Source organism: Gopherus flavomarginatus, chromosome 13 (genome assembly GCF_025201925.1).
Source record: "Gopherus flavomarginatus isolate rGopFla2 chromosome 13, rGopFla2.mat.asm, whole genome shotgun sequence".
NCBI lineage: Eukaryota > Metazoa > Chordata > Testudines > Testudinidae > Gopherus > Gopherus flavomarginatus.
The window spans coordinates 9,392,333-9,409,796 of record NC_066629.1 but is presented as its reverse complement, the minus strand read 5'-3'; the positions used below and the strand labels follow the sequence as shown (position 1 = coordinate 9,409,796).

At 46.1% G+C, this 17,464-nt stretch overlaps 1 protein-coding gene and 1 non-coding gene across 8 annotated transcripts in view; both read left to right on the top strand.

Annotated features, from left to right (window-relative positions):
• The window catches only part of LOC127033611 (zinc finger protein 420-like), a 496,719-nt gene that overhangs the window by 200,049 nt on the left and 279,206 nt on the right, over positions 1-17,464 (top strand). The window lies entirely within an intron of this gene.
• On the top strand, positions 12,176-12,247 carry TRNAA-AGC (transfer RNA alanine (anticodon AGC)). The gene has a single exon. It is a non-coding gene; the product is annotated as a tRNA-Ala (tRNA).

Genomic DNA, 17,464 nt, shown 5'->3' with positions numbered 1-17,464 from the left:
ACAGAATCCAAACACGAGCAACACTTGTCAGGGCCCAGTGGGGATTGGCAGAGCGTCAGGTGTGGGCAAACACAATGCTTTAAGTAATAGTAGGTATTATGGCTTAGGTGGTTCAAGCACTTGTTTAGTAAACAGGAGCTCCTGGGTTCAAGTCCCAGGGGTGGCTTTTGGGGCACCTGGTATTGGCTACTGTCAGAAAACAAGATTCAGAGCTAGCTGGGTCTACGGTTTAAATTACACTCGCAGGCACTGATAATAGAGTTACTGAAAGTTTGGGTGTTAAGAGTTGATAGGTCAGTGGTCCAGTCCTCTGAATGTGGTTTTACCATTTCCACTTGCTAAACTCCCTCCCAACCGCTATAAAATTACAGTGCAGATATATGGGCTTGAGGCCCCATGAGGGGCGAGGGTTTCTGAACCCAGGTTTCAGCGTGAACACAAATATATGCACCACAGTTTTTAGCTCCTCAGCTTTACGTCCAGGAGCCCAAGTCAGATGACCCAGGCCAGCCCTGCTGTCATCTTTATCCCAGGAGAGATGGACTCTAAGGGAACGTCTCCATTGCAATAGAAGCCCAGGTGTGGCGCGCTGTGCTCAAAGCAGCACCTGGAAGCCCCATATTCACCACTCTCCTATAATGATGACATGGTTTGTACAAAGTCTGCCTTGTGAGGTATCATTTCAAAACTCTTGATCTGTTGAACATTAATATCTTGTTGTGTGTGCTCAAATTGGTTGAGAAGTTATGAAGTTTTGCTCTGAGTGCATTACTGAGATATGTTATGAGACTGGGAAATGCCCACCACCAGCCTTTCAGGTGTGACAAGGGAGGAGCCAGACTCGCTGCTGGCCCATTGAAGGTATCCACACTCCCAAGGACTATCACAAGAACCGTGTACAATGCGGATATCTTCTCCGAGATAGCACAGCAAGAATGGACACTGCTTGACTCACATCGCAGCAAAGGAGCTTTCTAGCAAGTTGGAAGAAACTATGAAAGAGGGGAAGAGACATCATGACTTGGCCTCTCTCCTCCACAACTCAGCAGCTGGAAACACATCTGGAGGACAAAGACTGAACTGAACTGATTCAGAAATCAGAAGAGAACAACAACAATAATACTTTCAAACCAAAGTCCCCAACAGACTAGTATTGGTTTTTCAGCAGAAAATTTTCAGTTTGGGGAATTTTGTTTTCTCAGTCAGACCTTGCCAAGGGAAGCAGGGAGAAAATGTTTGGGTTGCCTCCTTCAGAACAGCTTGGCCCAGACACTAGCTCTGGTTCACTGCTCTGGCCTTGCTCGGGTTGAAGGTATTTTAATAATTTGGGCAGGTCCCAGGGTATTTGGGGGAGATGATGAGGATGTTACCTTTTGAGATAAAAACTAAAAAATACAGCACTAGAGAATTTTTTTTAAAGAAATCTGGAATTTCGACATTTCATTTAAAGCAAGGGGGGGTCTGAGTTTCTGAGAAGGTTTTTGTTTGCAAGAAGCAATATTGTTTGATCTGCCATTGTACCAAAGAGGGAGATGGTTGCCTACAAAGGAAGGGTGAAGACTAAATGCATCCAATGAGAATGGGGGTCAAACCCATGCATGCAGAACACAATGGATTAGCTGTCCATCACCTTAACCACTCGGTCACCTCATCTGAGCTGTCAAGAAAGAGACAGGAGGGGAAATCTAAGGCCAGCAGAGATAGGGACAATAAGGAGTTTCTAGATATTAAGCAGAAGCAGGGGCTGAATGAGCTCCCCCCTCACATCTAGTGAGGAGCTGGGGGAAAGACTTCAGGAACAGACCGTGTTTGCACAGATACACCTACTCTGCCTAGGTATGCAGCATGATGGGGCCGCTTTCCCAAAATGACCAGTTTTGGCTGGTGGTGGGTTACAAATCACTTTCGGATGGAATGGAATGTAATGTTATTATCCTTCCTGTATGAGTGAAGGGCAGCAGAACATACCTAGTATCAGAGGAGTAGCTGTGTTAGTCAGGATCTGTAAAAGCAGCAAAGAATCCTGTGGCACCTTATAGACTAACAAAGTTAGTCTATAAGGTGCCACAGGATTCTTTGCTGCTTTTACAGAACACACCTAGTCAGTCTTGATGGAGGGGTGGGTGGGTGAGGAATAGTTTTTATTGGACTTTGTGGAAGTGATTGAGATCATCACCCTAAAACAGTGGCCCCCAATCATTTCACACTGTGCCTTCTTATCCACGGCTGTGGACCCTCAGAAGCCGTGTTCAAGAACCAAGGCTGGGAGTGGGGCTGTTGCTTGCTGGGGAGAGGGGTGCAATGGGTAAGGGGGTCAAGGCCGAGATGGGAGCCAGAGTTCCAGGCTGAGGGTGGGGTTGGGGAGGAGCTGGGACAGAGTGGGGCTGAGTGGTGCTCCCTCCATGGGCAGAGTTAAGGTTATTTGGGCATGTACCCTCACTCTGTATTCCCAGTTTTTCCAGAGTTTGAGTTTTACTGAACTCAGTGTTCTGGAAGGTAAGAGATAGTCACAATCAAAGTTAACTCTCTGTTAATAAAGGCTGTTGTTAGTGACAAATAATGAGACTAATCCCTCATTGCGGTAATTCCACTGACTTTAATGTGCTCTTTCTCCATTTTTAGTTCCAACAAAAATAAGCAAATTAAAACAACCTTGAGAATAAAATACTGTGAGAAAGCAGAAATTTTAGTAGCTCAAATATTTCAGTTTCTTCTGTGTCTTGTGCATGTGTAAATGGGACAACATGTTAATTTATAAGCACATTTTTCATAACTTCTTTAAATATCCTTAGTACATTAACTGTATCAAGTGGGTTGTTCAATGCAGTGAGGTTTTCATGCATTGCCGAAAAAATATTTTTTCATGTTATGTAAATGAACACAACTCATTGAACACAAAATTGGGTATTTCATGCTGTTAACTGTGTCGGTAGCTCAAATTAATATTTTTTTCTCTCTCTCTCTCCCCATGAAAAAAGGAAGAAACTGTGAAAATACCCATGGGAGAAAGGGGGTTTCTGAGAGCCAGGGTAGATATGGAGATATTTATGAAAGGGGGAGAGGCCAAAGTAGGGCCTTTAGCTGGAGCAAAGGGGGAGGTCTTTTGTGCAGTTTCATTTTAGCCAGCCTCACATCCTGTAGTCCCTACTTCCCCACCACCCCAACAAAGCCAGCTGTGACTCCTGAGACAGCCCCACTGGTCTGGCCCTCCTCCCCACTGCAAAAACTGAAGAGCCCCCAGCACTCCCTCTCCTAGCTGGATCCCCTGGTAGCCAGAGCTCTCCGCAGAACTGCTATGATTGCTCTCCTGGGTCTCTGGTCAAGGACGGCTACCGACTTCTCCTGAGAATACAGCTGAGAAATGACTCACCCTTCTCTAGATTCTCGCCTGTGGGCTCTGAGAAGCAGGATGGGCCCTGTATGATTAAGTCCAGGCAACATTCTCCTCACATCCCAGCCCTGGTATGTCGCCAGTAGCCTGCTGTCCTTGGGTAGCAGCAGAGGATGTTTCCCGTCATTTAGGAGACCCCAGCCTGGGACCAAAGTCAGCTTCAGGCTTCTCCTCTCTCCCTTCTTGGAATCAAGATCATGTTTTTACCACGAGTTAAAACAGCCCAAACCCCCAGAGTCTGGATCAATGTCAAAAGTTCCCAGTGTCTCCATGGAAGACAATTTGTTAAATCCCAGATGAGTGGAGTTCAATCAATTCTCAGCCTGAGTCCTGAGGTCTTAATCCTGAGGATATTGTCCCATCATGGGGCCATTTCCTGCCTCTCTTTCCTACAGATGCACAATTTTCTTTGCACAGACACAGGAACAGCAAGATCTTTCTCTGTCCCTTGTGCAAAGCTGGGGGCCAAATTCCATGGAAACAATGGACCAGCAGGGGGCCCTGGGCACATTCAGCTGTGGCCATGAGATGTTCTCTCCCCTCTTTCTTAATGCTGCTGTTGTTATTTCATCGAATTTCTGGGATGGGGGAAAAGCTGAGTTCACTCCAAGTGGAGGAGAAAAAGAACCCTGAAAATCTCAGGACCCAATTCCTGCTACCAGGATCACTGAGGTGCTGGGAATCTGCATGGGAAAGGGACTGTGTGAATTGTCAAAGTTGGGAATGAATAACAATCTACAAGATCGACCTCATTAACCAATGACACAGGCTAATCCTGCTGCAGATAGAAGGGAAACTGGGAGTGATTCTTTGCTGTTCAGCCATGGAAACAGTGAGTCAATTGCACTGCAGTGAATGTGCTGGGGAAAGCTGGACTTCACAGGCAGGTGGAAATAGCAGATCCTAGAAACACCTGGAGCTCTCCACAGCACTTCTGCCACTAGGGTCAGGTGCTGAGTGACTCACTGTGCCCTGCCCATTACCTTCCAGCAGTGGGTGGCAACACCCCCTATCCAATGCAGGGGAGAGGGCTGAGTGTATCTCTGCACCCTGAGTTCAGGGCATGCAGTCTCTCTGCCCCACACATCAAATCTGGCCCTGCTGCAAAGTGTCCCCTAAGAATTAGCAACCTTCGGGACAGCAGGTTTGGCCCTCAGAGGAGGGAATGTGTCCCCCACGCTGCTTTTAGGCCACTGGATGCTCTGGAAACAGGAGGGCTCTGAGTGTAATCCAGGGGTCGGCAACCTTTAAGAAGTGCTGTGCTGAGTCTTCATTTATTTACTGTGTGGAAGAAGGGAAAGAATTGACAAGGATTTGTAGGGGATCTTAATGCATGTCAGTTTGTTAGCAAGAGTTAGGCCAGCTGTAACCCTAATGACGTGAGACTTGTAGAAGTGAGGATAGTGTGAGGCGAGTGGAAAAGAACTGTGTGAGAAGTTGTCACAGCCTTGCACTAATAACCAAATATGTAGACTGGTGCCCTTCAGAAGTGAGAAAAATAAGATAGCAGGATGGCCTATGTATAAACAAAATGCAGCTGTTGCTTATTATTGTCTGTATTATTGCTTGTTATTGTCTATAACAAAGGTATAAACGCTTGCTGTAATTGTTTTCTTGTTGAGAGACCTGTCCGGGACTGGGGCGACTCCGTGTCCTAGGGCACTCCCTCCCTCTATTGCAATTGCTGGAGAAATAATAAAGTATTTGATTTTGCCGCACCCAAACAAAAAGCGAGAACTGAGTTTTTCTCCGACAGTTTGGGGGTTCATCCGGGATGGCAACGCCTACTGAGACACAGGCAGCTGCTACGGATCGTTTCCCTTCGAACCCCATGGCGCCACAGAGAGATATGAAACCTTTTGAAATCTCTATAGGGGTGTCATCGGACTGTCCGTGGCGCCTTCTGTCTCTGTTGGGCTCACGCCATCTGAACTTATTGACTGTGCAGCAAGATAAGATGCAAAGTGGTATTGGAGAAAGCCCCAATAAGGTTAGTTTATAGCAGTACTGGGAAACTGCTGGGTTGGCCAACAAAGTAATGCATAGGTAAATGCATTAGGTATGCACTGGTCCTGAGGGGTTTTTACCACCTCAAGAGGAGTTGTCATACCGCCTCATAGTATTGGGTCCGGATATAAGGTACAGCTGCATCGTGGTATTTGGAATAAAGGCCTTGGTGTGTATGTGTGTACACCAGTGTGAGTGACTGTTACCGGAAGATGCCCAGAGTACCCTGTGAAGCGAAAGCTCGTGACCAGGACTACTCTAACGCAAGCCCAGTAACTAGTGGATCTTTAGGAGATCCGACCCATGGGGGCTGACTTGGCCTGGCATCATCCGGTGAGGAAGCTACCTGGGTCTAGGAGCATGTATATCCATCTTCCCTCCTTTTCATGTGGGCTACTGACAATCTGATCATCTCGCTAGATGCAATCAGAGTAAGCGGCGCCGTCTCCCAGAGACAAGCCGACGCTCTTTGCTGAAGGGAGGTGTAGGAGGGTCGTGGCCATCCTTGTTAGCCTCTCCTGTGTGAGTACCCTGTAGGGAGAGATCCTTAGTTTGTGAGCCGCTAGTGCAGACAGGGCACCCTCCCTGTGTGTGTAAGTGGAAATGGGTGGGGGATAGTCTAAATTTTTCACCTCATCCCCTAAGGGTATCCCAACATGTTATATGTACGTACATTATGGTCCTAAAACCTGCAGATATTTAGACAATTGGAATCTTTACAAGCGTGAAAATCCATCTAAACAATGCCCTCTAGAAGGTATCTTCAATCTAGATAAGATCATACATCTAAGAGGAGCTTTTAATCACCAAAAAAGCCTCTAACACAGTGTGAGCAATTTGTCTATTGAGGAAAGGAACAGATTAATCTGAAATTCAGCTTGGCCCAGAGATAAAGAGAAAGATGCTCTGCGTTCAAGGTCAAAAATCAACGCAAACTATGCTAAGTACAAAGAAAATCTGCTTTCGGCCCCAGCTGGCTGTGAAAAAAAAATATAGACAGAGGCAAACCAAAGGCAATACAAGTTACAGAACTGAGATTACATTTGCAAAGCTTAACTATCCAGTGAGATCCAACAGTGTGCCTTTGTGACCCCGGAGCAGGTGTGGCTTGGTGACACGGAAGAAGCCAGAGGCAGCTGACCTGGACTGGAATCTCTGAAAGAGATGCCACAGGAGATTCCAGAGTGTAAAAGAACAGCCCTCCCAAGAGCGGAAGCATGTTGGAAATTCTGGACAAGCTGTATACAGGATAATCTCCCGTCCACCTCTCCCCCTTCTCTGAACGTTATACACAGATGTGGCCTGTCTGGACGTACATGTGTGAATATGAAAATGGCTTAGGGCCTAAGGCATTAATGTTTTTCTTGAGTGATGTGGGAGCGTTCCCAACACTCTCCATTGTTATTTTATTATTTTATTAATGAAGCTTTAAAATTCAGTCATATGGTGTGTTTACTTTATCTTCCCCCAACGTCCTGTAGTGTCAGACTGATCACCTGACACAAGAGATAGATTGGTAACAGAAATTCGTCACAATTTGGTGAGCAATTGAGAAGGGGGGAGCCCTGGAGAATTTACACCATCTATTTGTTTTACCCTTGTTATTTTATGTTTGCTTTGCTTGGTACTGTTGGTGTTATATGCTGAGGACTGCATGATTAAAGGTGTGCCCACTCTCAGCCACAGTAAGTCTGAGAACTGGAGAGAGGTTTAGCATTCCTTTCTCCACCCTGGTTGACCAGGAAGGGTGGCAGGTGGATCTACCCCCAGTCATAGCAGGACTGGGCAATAGAGAAGATGTAGAAAAGGGAAGAGATGTGTACTTGATAACTAGAATTGAGCAATTAAGAGCATAGAACATGAGCTAGGCAGCAACTCAAACCAACGCCCAAGGCAAGTTGCAAGCCTTGAGACAGGACTTGCCGGTAGTTGAGAAGCCCACCCTCCTAGCTAAACTGGTAGTGGAACAAAGCTGGTGCCCATGGAAGAGACGGTTCAGCGAGAAAAGCAGGATCGGGCCCAAGCGGGCAGGCAACAGACAGACAGAGATTGGAAAACAGGTTGGAAAATTTTGAGGGCATAGTGGAAGGAAGGAGTAAGTAAGTCTAAGCATGGGGATTTCAAATACCCAGGACAGTACTTGAAATGGTGATTTGAGTCGATAAAAGTGGCTGTTGGGAGACAAGCAAGTGATTTAAGGAAGAAGTGAGAAGTTAGCTCTGTAGTTGCTGGAGGGAACAGCAGTTGAACTTTGTAAAAATGCTAAGGAGTAAAGTTCTTGGCGTCTTTAAAATGTCAGTAAATAAATTCAGGCAAAGAAATTATTAGATTACAATTATTTGGCTATGAACAATTTAGTCGAATTAGCTAAAGAATGTATATAGTGCTATGTAATTGAAATCCTATTAGACTCTAAGGGGCACTATAAGAAGTGCTTTCCCTCCAGTGTTTGAAAGCAGAAGTTAGTAAAAAGCCATCAAAATTCTGGTAAAGTTAATTATGTTCCTTTTAAGGTAAGAATCTTTAAGCTGTGAATAGCTTTGGATCCAGAAGCACGCCAGAAAGCATCTGTATTAATGCAAATTATCTAACTGATAAGGTAGGAGAAACTGAAACCTGGGCTGCCTATGAAACAAATACAAGAAAATATGGGGTAATTCCTCTGTTTTGCCTGAAATCAACAAGGATATTTGTATATTTTAAGCGATGATTGACTGCTCAGAAGGGGTAGAGCTCTGGGTTTTTTTGGCTTTCAGATAATCAAAGAAAACTGATGCCAGCTGAACAGCATTCAACGTATCATGCATTTACTGGCACAATAAGAATTATGTTTTGTGTTCAATGTTCTGTCTTGGGGTGTTTGTCTCGTGGCCAGAATGGTTGTGTTTAATGTTTTCCTGGGATGGTCTGGTTTGGAATCAGGCAGAGGGGTTGGATTGGAATGCAGATGCTTGTTTTGTTTAACTTTGGAATACAAAGTGTTTGGATAAATCAGGAAGATGTGATATACTAAAGTCTAATACATTTCCTTAAGTAAGAAAAAGAAACTTAATTGACCAAATCATTTAACTGAAAATTGTTGTTAAAATTTGCATACCAACAGTCTTTGGAAGCAAAGACATGAAAAGTTAACCCACTCCCCATATTGTACATGGGATCCTTCTGGCTACCTCAGATTTCTAGCCAGAGGGCTAGGGATGGTGGGAAGTAATTGGACTAGAGGTTGTATTAAGTGAACTCCTCAAAGTGGGTGTGCTTGTCCTGGCTTGTTGCGCCAAAGCTCTGTAATAAAGTTAATTTAGTGGAAGGGTATATGTGGCATATATTGAATAATAAGACTAATGTACTGTATAACGGCAATGTTTATGTGTTCATGGTTGAGAAAAAGGTGTATGAGTGAAGAGTGGAAGTTTCCTTTGTAGGTTAAAAGAAGCCAAGAAGGGAAGAAGGAAAAAGAACAGAATGAATTAACTGGAAAAAAATAGCTAGCATGTTCAGTCTAAAGATAAGACACAGGCCCCATTCAAGGACACTGCTCACAGCTAAGACTTAGCTGACAACCAAGAAAAGGGGCGGGGGCTTGAATGTGCCCAAGCAGTTATGAGATCTGCAAAACACTGCCAGGCACTAATGAAATGTGTTAGGTTTCTTTTCTCACAGGTAAAGAAGCGCTACCCAAAGACCCTAGCAGCTCTGCCACTCGGAACCAGTAGACTGGATCTATGTAAAGGTCCTCCAACGAAAGACTGCTTTGGCTCCATGCTGGAAAGGCCTTTATTAAGTCCTGCTGACTACCAACACCACTGTGAAGTGCCAAAGACTGACCGCCTGGACCCATGATTCTCACTGTAAAAAAGACCCCTCCACCTCAGGAGAATTGTCCTACTGATGATTAGCCTATTTCTCCTTCTAGCTCCACTGTGCCTTCTGGATAGCAGGGAAAAAGGACAAAGTGAAGTGCTAGTAACCTCTCCCTTGTCCACTGACAAACCTACTGTGCCTTTGGATTTTTCTAGAAGAATCAAAACCATTACAGGGTGATGTGCTGGTGCTCTCCCCTGTAGGATGCTGAATCAGGATATCCCATATAAGTGAACAATTGAGTGGAGAATAAATGGATCAGTGGAAATAGAAATCTATGATATCACTACAAATGAACCCCAAGAATCTGTAATTGAAATTGATGGGTTCCACAGTGAAGTAGATATGCTGGCTATTCCTGGAATTTGTACTGTGTTACATCAAAGAAGTCCTTATTGTTATTTGGTTACCCAATTAGTGAATAATCAAACGAACACCTAAAGAGTTTGTTCTGCCACTGGAAATATTACTTGTATTTAAACCATTCTAGAGACTAATAATGTAACCTGTACCTTATTGCAATACACTCCCTCCTATGCTATTAATGTCAATGGCTCTTGAAAGTACCTGAGATTAGTTAAAGATATACAACCAACAGATGTGATATAGTACTACACCAAAGAGAAATGTATTAGGATATCAATGAACTGTGATTAATACAACACTAGGGACTATCAAATTTACATTGCACTTATCCAGTTCCCAGATCACCTCTACATACCCAAATTGCTCACAAGGGGCTGCCATTAGATTAGCGCAACAGAGGGCCTGGGTTATTTCCTCTGGAAGAAGAGGGACTTGACCCTATGGGATGGGGCCAATAGTGCAGCAACCATTTGGAATATTTTTAAAAGCCAAGAACATGATGAGAAATTGGGCCAACTAGAAAAGGCCATTAGCCTTATTTCTGGAGCTCATCTAACCCAAATACAGGCTGGAGTTGGTGAGTTACATGTTGTTTCCACCCTTAGTTCTATGATCCAGAAGTTACTGACAGAGATAGTAAATTGAATATCACTGAGGCTGGGAAGGCATTGCAGTGGGATCTAGTATGTTTAGAAATTCAGGATTTCCTGAATGACCAGCTGATGGCCATTCGGAGTGATCTTGAGCACCAGACTTGGCCCACTGCCCTTACAGACACATCAGGAGTACCATCCGATCTGTGGCTATGGAGACATACTGGAGACTTTCTGGGTGGAAGTGTGGACATTCACACTGCTCCTTCCAAGCATTTGGACCGTTTAGGGGGGTGTGGGCTCCCACATACCGAATCCTGAGGGGTCGATGGGGAGGATGCATGTGGGACTGGATTATTCACCGAAACATCTGGGAAGTTAGACCACCTGGTATACCTAAATGATTTCTAGTCAGTGTCCCTAGAATAACACCTGATATTTTGGATAGGAATAGGGAGTCAATGGACATTTGGCTGTTACAACCCCTACAGCTTCAGTGTATCCATAAACCGAAGCCAGGGGAAGTTGTCACTGTTTATGACAACTTTTGCTGGGAGGGTAGAGGACAAGGAACTATCCTGACAGGACACCTACTTTTTCAAGCTAATAATAGCTGTGTGTATGTTAAAACCACCACATTGCAAGAAATACATTTTAATCTCATTACTACTGCAGGCAATCATATTGTTTATTGGCCTGCAGACAGAATTTTGCAAGGAGCTCTAAGTTTCCAGATACCCTTTACTTAGACCAGCTTAGTATCTACCGATTTCAAAATTTGCTTTCATTGTTACTAGAGGTTCAAAAAATCTCTGAAATACAAGGGCAAATTCACATGCTTCAAAATATATATCAAGTTGAAAAGTATGCCTTTCATACAGCTTATAGAGTGTCTATTTTCTGTACTAAGTATGACGTATTGTGCTTTATAACTAAAACTGTACAATAACCTCATCATATTATTGCTATGGGGATATTATTGCTTGCATTGCTGTTAGTTAGTTTAGGATTATGTAATTGTTGTTGTAAAAGATGTAATAACGGTAATACCTTTCATGTCCATGCTAATCATGCATTGTCATTTCATCCAGTGAAAACCCCCTAAGGTTGAAACATCTGAGATAGAATCAGAAATCCATCGCTTAATGCAAAGAGATTTGAAAATATCTGTTGTACTAGAAGTACAAAGGGGGGGAGTGTGGAAGAAGGGAAAGAATTGACAAGGATTTGTAGGGGATCTTAATGCATGCCAATTTGTTAGCAAGAATTAAGCCAGCTGTAACCCTAATGACGTGAGACTTGTAGACGCGAGGATAGTGTGAGGCGAGTGGAAAAGAACTGTGTGAGAAGTTGTCACAGCCTTGCACTAATAACCAAATATGTAGACTGGTGCCTTTCACAAGTGAGAAAAATAAGATAGCAGGATGGCCTATGTATAAACAAAATGCAGTTGTTGCTTATTATTGTCTGTATTATTGCTTGTTATTGTCTGTAACAAAGGTATAAATGCTTGCCGTAATTGTTTACCTGTTGAGAGACCTGTCCGGGACTGGGGCGACCCTGTGTCCTAGGGTACTCCCTCCCTCTATTGCAGTTGCTGGAGAAATAAAAAAATACTTGATTTTGCTGCACTCAAACAAAAAGCAAGAACTGAGTTTTTCTCCAACTCTGATTTAAGGTTTCGCGTGTCAGTAATACATTTTAATGTTTTTAGAAGGTCTCTTTCTATAAGTCTATAATATATAACTAAACTATTGCTGTATATAAAGTAAATAAGGTTTTTAAAAACGTTTAAGAAGCTTCATTTAAAATTAAATTAAAATGTAGAGCCCCCAAGACTGGCGGCCAGGACCTGGGCAGTGTGAGTGCCACTGAAAATCAGCTCATGTGCCGCCTTCAGCACAAGTGCCATAGGTTGCCTACCCCTGGTGTAACCCATGGCACACATAGCCCATCTGGGGATGTAGCTCAGTGGTAGAGCACATGCTTAGCATGTATGAGAGCCTGGGTTCAATTCCCAGCATCTCCAAGCTCCGTGCTGCTTTGCTCATGCTCCAAAGGGATGTGCCCCAGCAGTCTCCCTGTGCAAGTTTCAATCCTGCTCAGTCAGGGGGAAGTGTCACTTGCATGGAGGGTCTGCTCCATAGTCACTTTGGTACATTTAAGTTTCTCACCTGCTGTGCTGCTTGGGACAATAGTAGATGAGAAGAGTGAATCCTCCAGCACTGGAGGGAAAGGTCCCATCTGCACAGACTGAAAGGCAAGGAAACAGAGGGGCAGTGGGTGCTCAGAGAGGTCAGTGATTTACACCCAGCAGGGGACACTATCTTTTTGAGGCAAGTGCAGCTTGCTTTGGATGGTGCTGACGATGGGTAGAAAAAAGGCTGGAATCAATGACAGACAAGACCGGGGAAGGGGAAGGGGAAGGGGAATGGCAGCCCCACAGAAGGTCCTGGGTGCTCAGATGCCCCAGTTATTGCACCCTGGCTTGTCGTAGAGAGAGAAAAGACACCGAGGGACCCAGCCCCCTCTACAGTGATCCGATGGACAAGAACCTGGTTGGGAGTGGGGTGAAGGTTCCTTCTGGGCAAAGTGGAGCTGAAATTCCTCAGTGTCCTGGAATTTAAGCAATGGAAGCTTCAAACCCTGCACGGGTGTGGGCTGAGGTGCATCGGCAGAAGGTTGGGCTGGACAGGGGCGGCAGGTTTATATAATTTTTGCTGGTGCCCAGAATGGGACCAAATCCTGCCCCACCCACCCCCACACAGGGCCAGCTATAGGCCGATTAACCGAATTCTCCTGAATCGGGCCCGCCCCTAAGAGAGCCCTGTGCCCAAACCCCAGTACAGCGTACTAGCAAGAGCCGGTACGCTGTACCGAGGTGGCCCAGCTTCCCCAGGGGGCAATTTAAAGAGCCTGGGGCCCCTGGAAGGGGCCGGAGCCCCAGGCCCTTTAAATTACCACCAGAGCCCCACTGCTGGAGCCTTGGGATAGGGCTGTGGGGCTCTGGGGGCTATTTAAAAAGTCTAGGTCTCCCGTTGCTTCTACCGCCCTGGTCCTCTAAATAGCCACTGGAGCCCCACTACTTCCCCACAGCTCCTGCAGGGCTGGGGCGGTAGAAACAGGGGAGCCCCTGGCCCTTTAAATAGCCCAGAGACCCGGGCTACTGCTGCTATCCCGGTGCTGAGGGAGGAGGAGGAGGAAGAGGGGGCACTTACCGTACAGGGTGGGCTGTACCCCCTGTACCCTCACCCTCTGCCCGCAGCCAGCCCCTGCTGCACCCCCTGCCCACACCAACCGTGCACCTTGTGCCCAGCCCACACCCTCTGCCCTGCCCGCACCAGCCCATCTCCAGGCAGCCCTGCTGCACCCCCTGCCTGCACCAACCCCGCACCCTGCCCGCACCAGCTCCAGCCTCCAGCCAGCCCCACACCCCGTGCCCCACACCTCCTGCCCACAACCAGCCCATCTCCAGCCAGCCCCGCACCCCCTGCCCTGCCTGCAGCCAGTCCCTCTCCAGCCAGCCCTGCATCTCCTGCCCGCAGCCAGCCTGACACACCCCGACTGCACCAGCCCCGCCCCCCTGCAGCCAGCCCTGCACCCCCTACCGTCTCCAGCCAACCCGTCGTACCCTCTGCTGCCCTGCTTGAAGCCAGCCAGCTCCCCACTCATCCCTGCCTGTACCAGCCCTACACCACCAGCCCTGCACCTCCTGCCCTGCCTGCAGCCAGCCCTGTCCCCACTGCCCGGTCTCCAGCCAACCCCTGCTGCACCCTCTTGCCTGAAGCCAGATAGTCCCACACTCCTCTGTCTCCAGCCCTGCTAACTCCTGCCGCACGCCGCTGTGGCCCTGCCTGAAGCCAACCAGCCAGCCCCATACACCTGTCTCCAGCCAGCCCTGCACCCTTGCCCTGCCAGCAGCCAGATTCTACATCCAGTCAGTCCCTGCCCTGCCCCCAGCCAGCCCCATGTCCACTGGTGCCCTGCAGTTCCCAGGGCGGTAATCCTGCACACCTGCTTCAATGAGAGGGGTAGAGAGCAGCTGGGATTCACACATGTGCACACCCTAGGGTGACCAGACAGCAAGTGTGAAAAATCAGGACAGGGTGTGTGGGTGTGTGTGGGGGGTGTAATAGGATCTTATATAAGAAAAAGACCCAAAAATCGGGACTGTCCCTATAAAATCGGGACATCTGGTCACCCTAGCACACCACCAAGGAGTGGCGGGGACCCACACATATGAAACTCACTTCTAGTTCAGGCCCATCTTTTTAAAAAAGAACTTTAGGTAGGGTTAACATACATCCATATTTTCCTGGACATGTCAGGCTTTTTGGTTTTTAAATCACTGTCTGGGAGGAATTTTTAAATTTTAAAAATACATACGTATAGTAACGCTATTGGTACAAAAGATACATACCGTGGTACATCCTTTAAATCAGAACTTTTTATAGGGATCCGGTTCCTAAGAAATTAAAAACTCTTTTTCATATATAAATTTTTAATCATCCCTGCTGGGCCCTGCCAAAAATGACTGCCCAGAGTTAGAGAACTGTCTCTATTCTCATTGGACAGATGGGGAGGAGCCTGAAGTACAGAGAAGGGAAGTAACCTACCCAAGGGCCTACACAGCAAGGCGATGGCAGAGCCAGAAAGAGAAGCCACCAATCCTGACTCCTGTTCTAACAAACAGCAAATGCCCCCACCCCCAGAGGTGGGGATAGAGCCCAGGAATCCAGATGGTGGAGAAATTTCATGGAAACTGTTTCTGTCAGAAAATCCCATTCAGCCTAAACCAGTTTGTTTCTCGAAATCAAAACAAGTGGGATGAAAGTTCTTTGAAAATATATTTTGTTGCATAACAAAAGCATCTCCTGTTTGTCAGAGTGTGTTAAATTGTCTCGTCACACACAAAGAGGAGACACTTAGATCTCAAACATTGGATAAGATGCTTCAGTCTAAGCTAAGTAGTTGCCGCTCTTAACAATTTCAAAATAAAAAAATACAAATAAAAGAGACTATTTCAGCTAGTCTATTATGTCATAATCTTCTCTGAGCAAATGTGATAGGACACTTCATATTATGCACTACTCCTAGTGACACTCTCCAATGGATACCCATCCTCCACCCACTGTGAGTTAGGTAGGAGCAGATCATTAGTATCCCTACTTGAAAGAGGGAGAAGCTAAGGCTGAGAAAGGAGAATTGACAAGTCTTAGGTCACACAGCCAGTCAGTGGCAGAGTTGGGAAAAGGACCTAAGAGCCCTGATTTTGAAACTAACCATCAGATTTTGAATTTCAGACATTGAATGACCTGAGTAAAGTGCTCTCAGATGAGCTCCAGACCAACAACAGTGCACAGTAATTATTCAGTAAGTATTTTAGGAGAACTGCAATGTTAGAGAGAATCATGAACTGCTCAGAGACCATTAATGCAGAGAAGCAGCAAAATTCATCAAACATATAAGTGGTTATGACTTATTTCCTTGGTCTTAAAAGAGAACAAGGACCTGAGTCTCCTCCCTGTCAATAAGCCCCTGCTCAGCCAATCAGGGTAGAGACTGAGGACAGGAGGCTGAGGGTTCTCACCAGAGAGCCCAAAGGATGGCCCAGGTCACTGGTGGGGATAACTGCCCAAGCACTATTTCAGTTCCACTCTTTTGGGTGGACCTCCCAGAGTGGGAGCTACAGAGCACTCCCTCACAACACACACACACACACACCTCTCCTGGTGTTGGGAGGGGAACAGGAGAAAGGACAAAAGAAGCAAGAAACGAAGAGAAAAGGAGGGATGGATGGAGGAAAAGATGAAACCAAAAGGACAAACCCTAATGTCCCCAGTGATTCCAAGGGACAAAATCCCAGGTGCGGGAATAAAATTCTGCCTCCTTAAGCTCGTGTTTTCCATGCCTAGAATTCAACTGTCAACAGATGGATCAGACTGAACAGGTTTCAAACCTGGAGGAGGCTCTTACTTTCTAAACAGGGATGGCTGTTTTCTAGTAAAATCACTAAAAGGGAAGGAGAAAACTGAAAACACGTTCCTGCTGGTGCTCACGTCCGTAAACCCGAATACTCTCTCAATCCTCAAAGAGAGACTTGGAGAAGGAGACTTGCTGAAGCAAAGCCACAGGAATCTCTGAGGTTTCCCTGGCCCCTTGCCCCTGTCCTGCCTGGCTGATGTCAGCATCGCTCTGTGAGGTCACCACCTCCCCATCACCTTTGACCAATAGTGTGAGGTCCTGCAAAAGGCCTTTGTGATGTCACTGCCACACCCCTCCCTTGCTGTGCTAATGTCCTGCCCCTGGCCAGGCACTTTGGAGGTTTGAGCTACTCCCTGTGGATCACCCCACTCAAGGAGTGTTCGTTCTAGGAAGCAAGCCAGCTAGACAGGAAAGCATCAGATGCTGCCCCCAATGCTACACTCAGTTTTTCAGAAATTAGTTGACTTTATGGCCAGAAGAGACCATTAAAGCATCTAATCTGACCTCCTGCGTATCACAGGCCTCTTGTATGACACAATAGCTACTTTTGGGGCAAACATATTCCAGAAAGGCATTTAGTTTAATTAAATGACATCAAGAGATGGAGAACCCACCACTTTCCTTGACAGCTTGCAGCCCCAGCTCCAATTTCACATCTTTTTCAAATGAGGACACCAAAACTGGAGGCAGTATTCCAATATCAGTCTCATTGATGCCGTGTCTTCTCCTGTGACATTACTGACATAATCTGAAACTGTATAGATCACCGTTGCGAACACTGTTCTATATTTGCAGCCAATATTGTAGAAAGATTGTCATGTAAGGGGTCTATGGAGAGGTTATGATTGGCTGATTAGAATTATGCTATCTCTAAATGTGTATCATTCTTGTGGTTGACATTTGAATATTGGCTCTATGCTGCCCATATTTCAAACTTGTGCTATGCTTCTGGGGAACACCCTAGCCAGATAAGTTGGTGTCAGTTCTCCCTAGCCTGCTTGATGGCCTGTTAAGGACCATCATCTATACAATCGACCCATTGAGAGAAGGCAGATACGCCTTGTGACTCAGCAAGGTATGCAGGGACCTGCCTATGGACAGAATTCTAAGGGTTTGGCTACACTTGCAGGTGTACAGCGCTGGGAGTTAAAGCTGTCTTCATACAGCTGTGTAGGGAAAGTGCTGGAGTGTGGCCACACTGACAGCTACCAGCGCTGCAGCGTGGCCACATTTGCACCGGTGTTGGGAGTGGTGCATTATG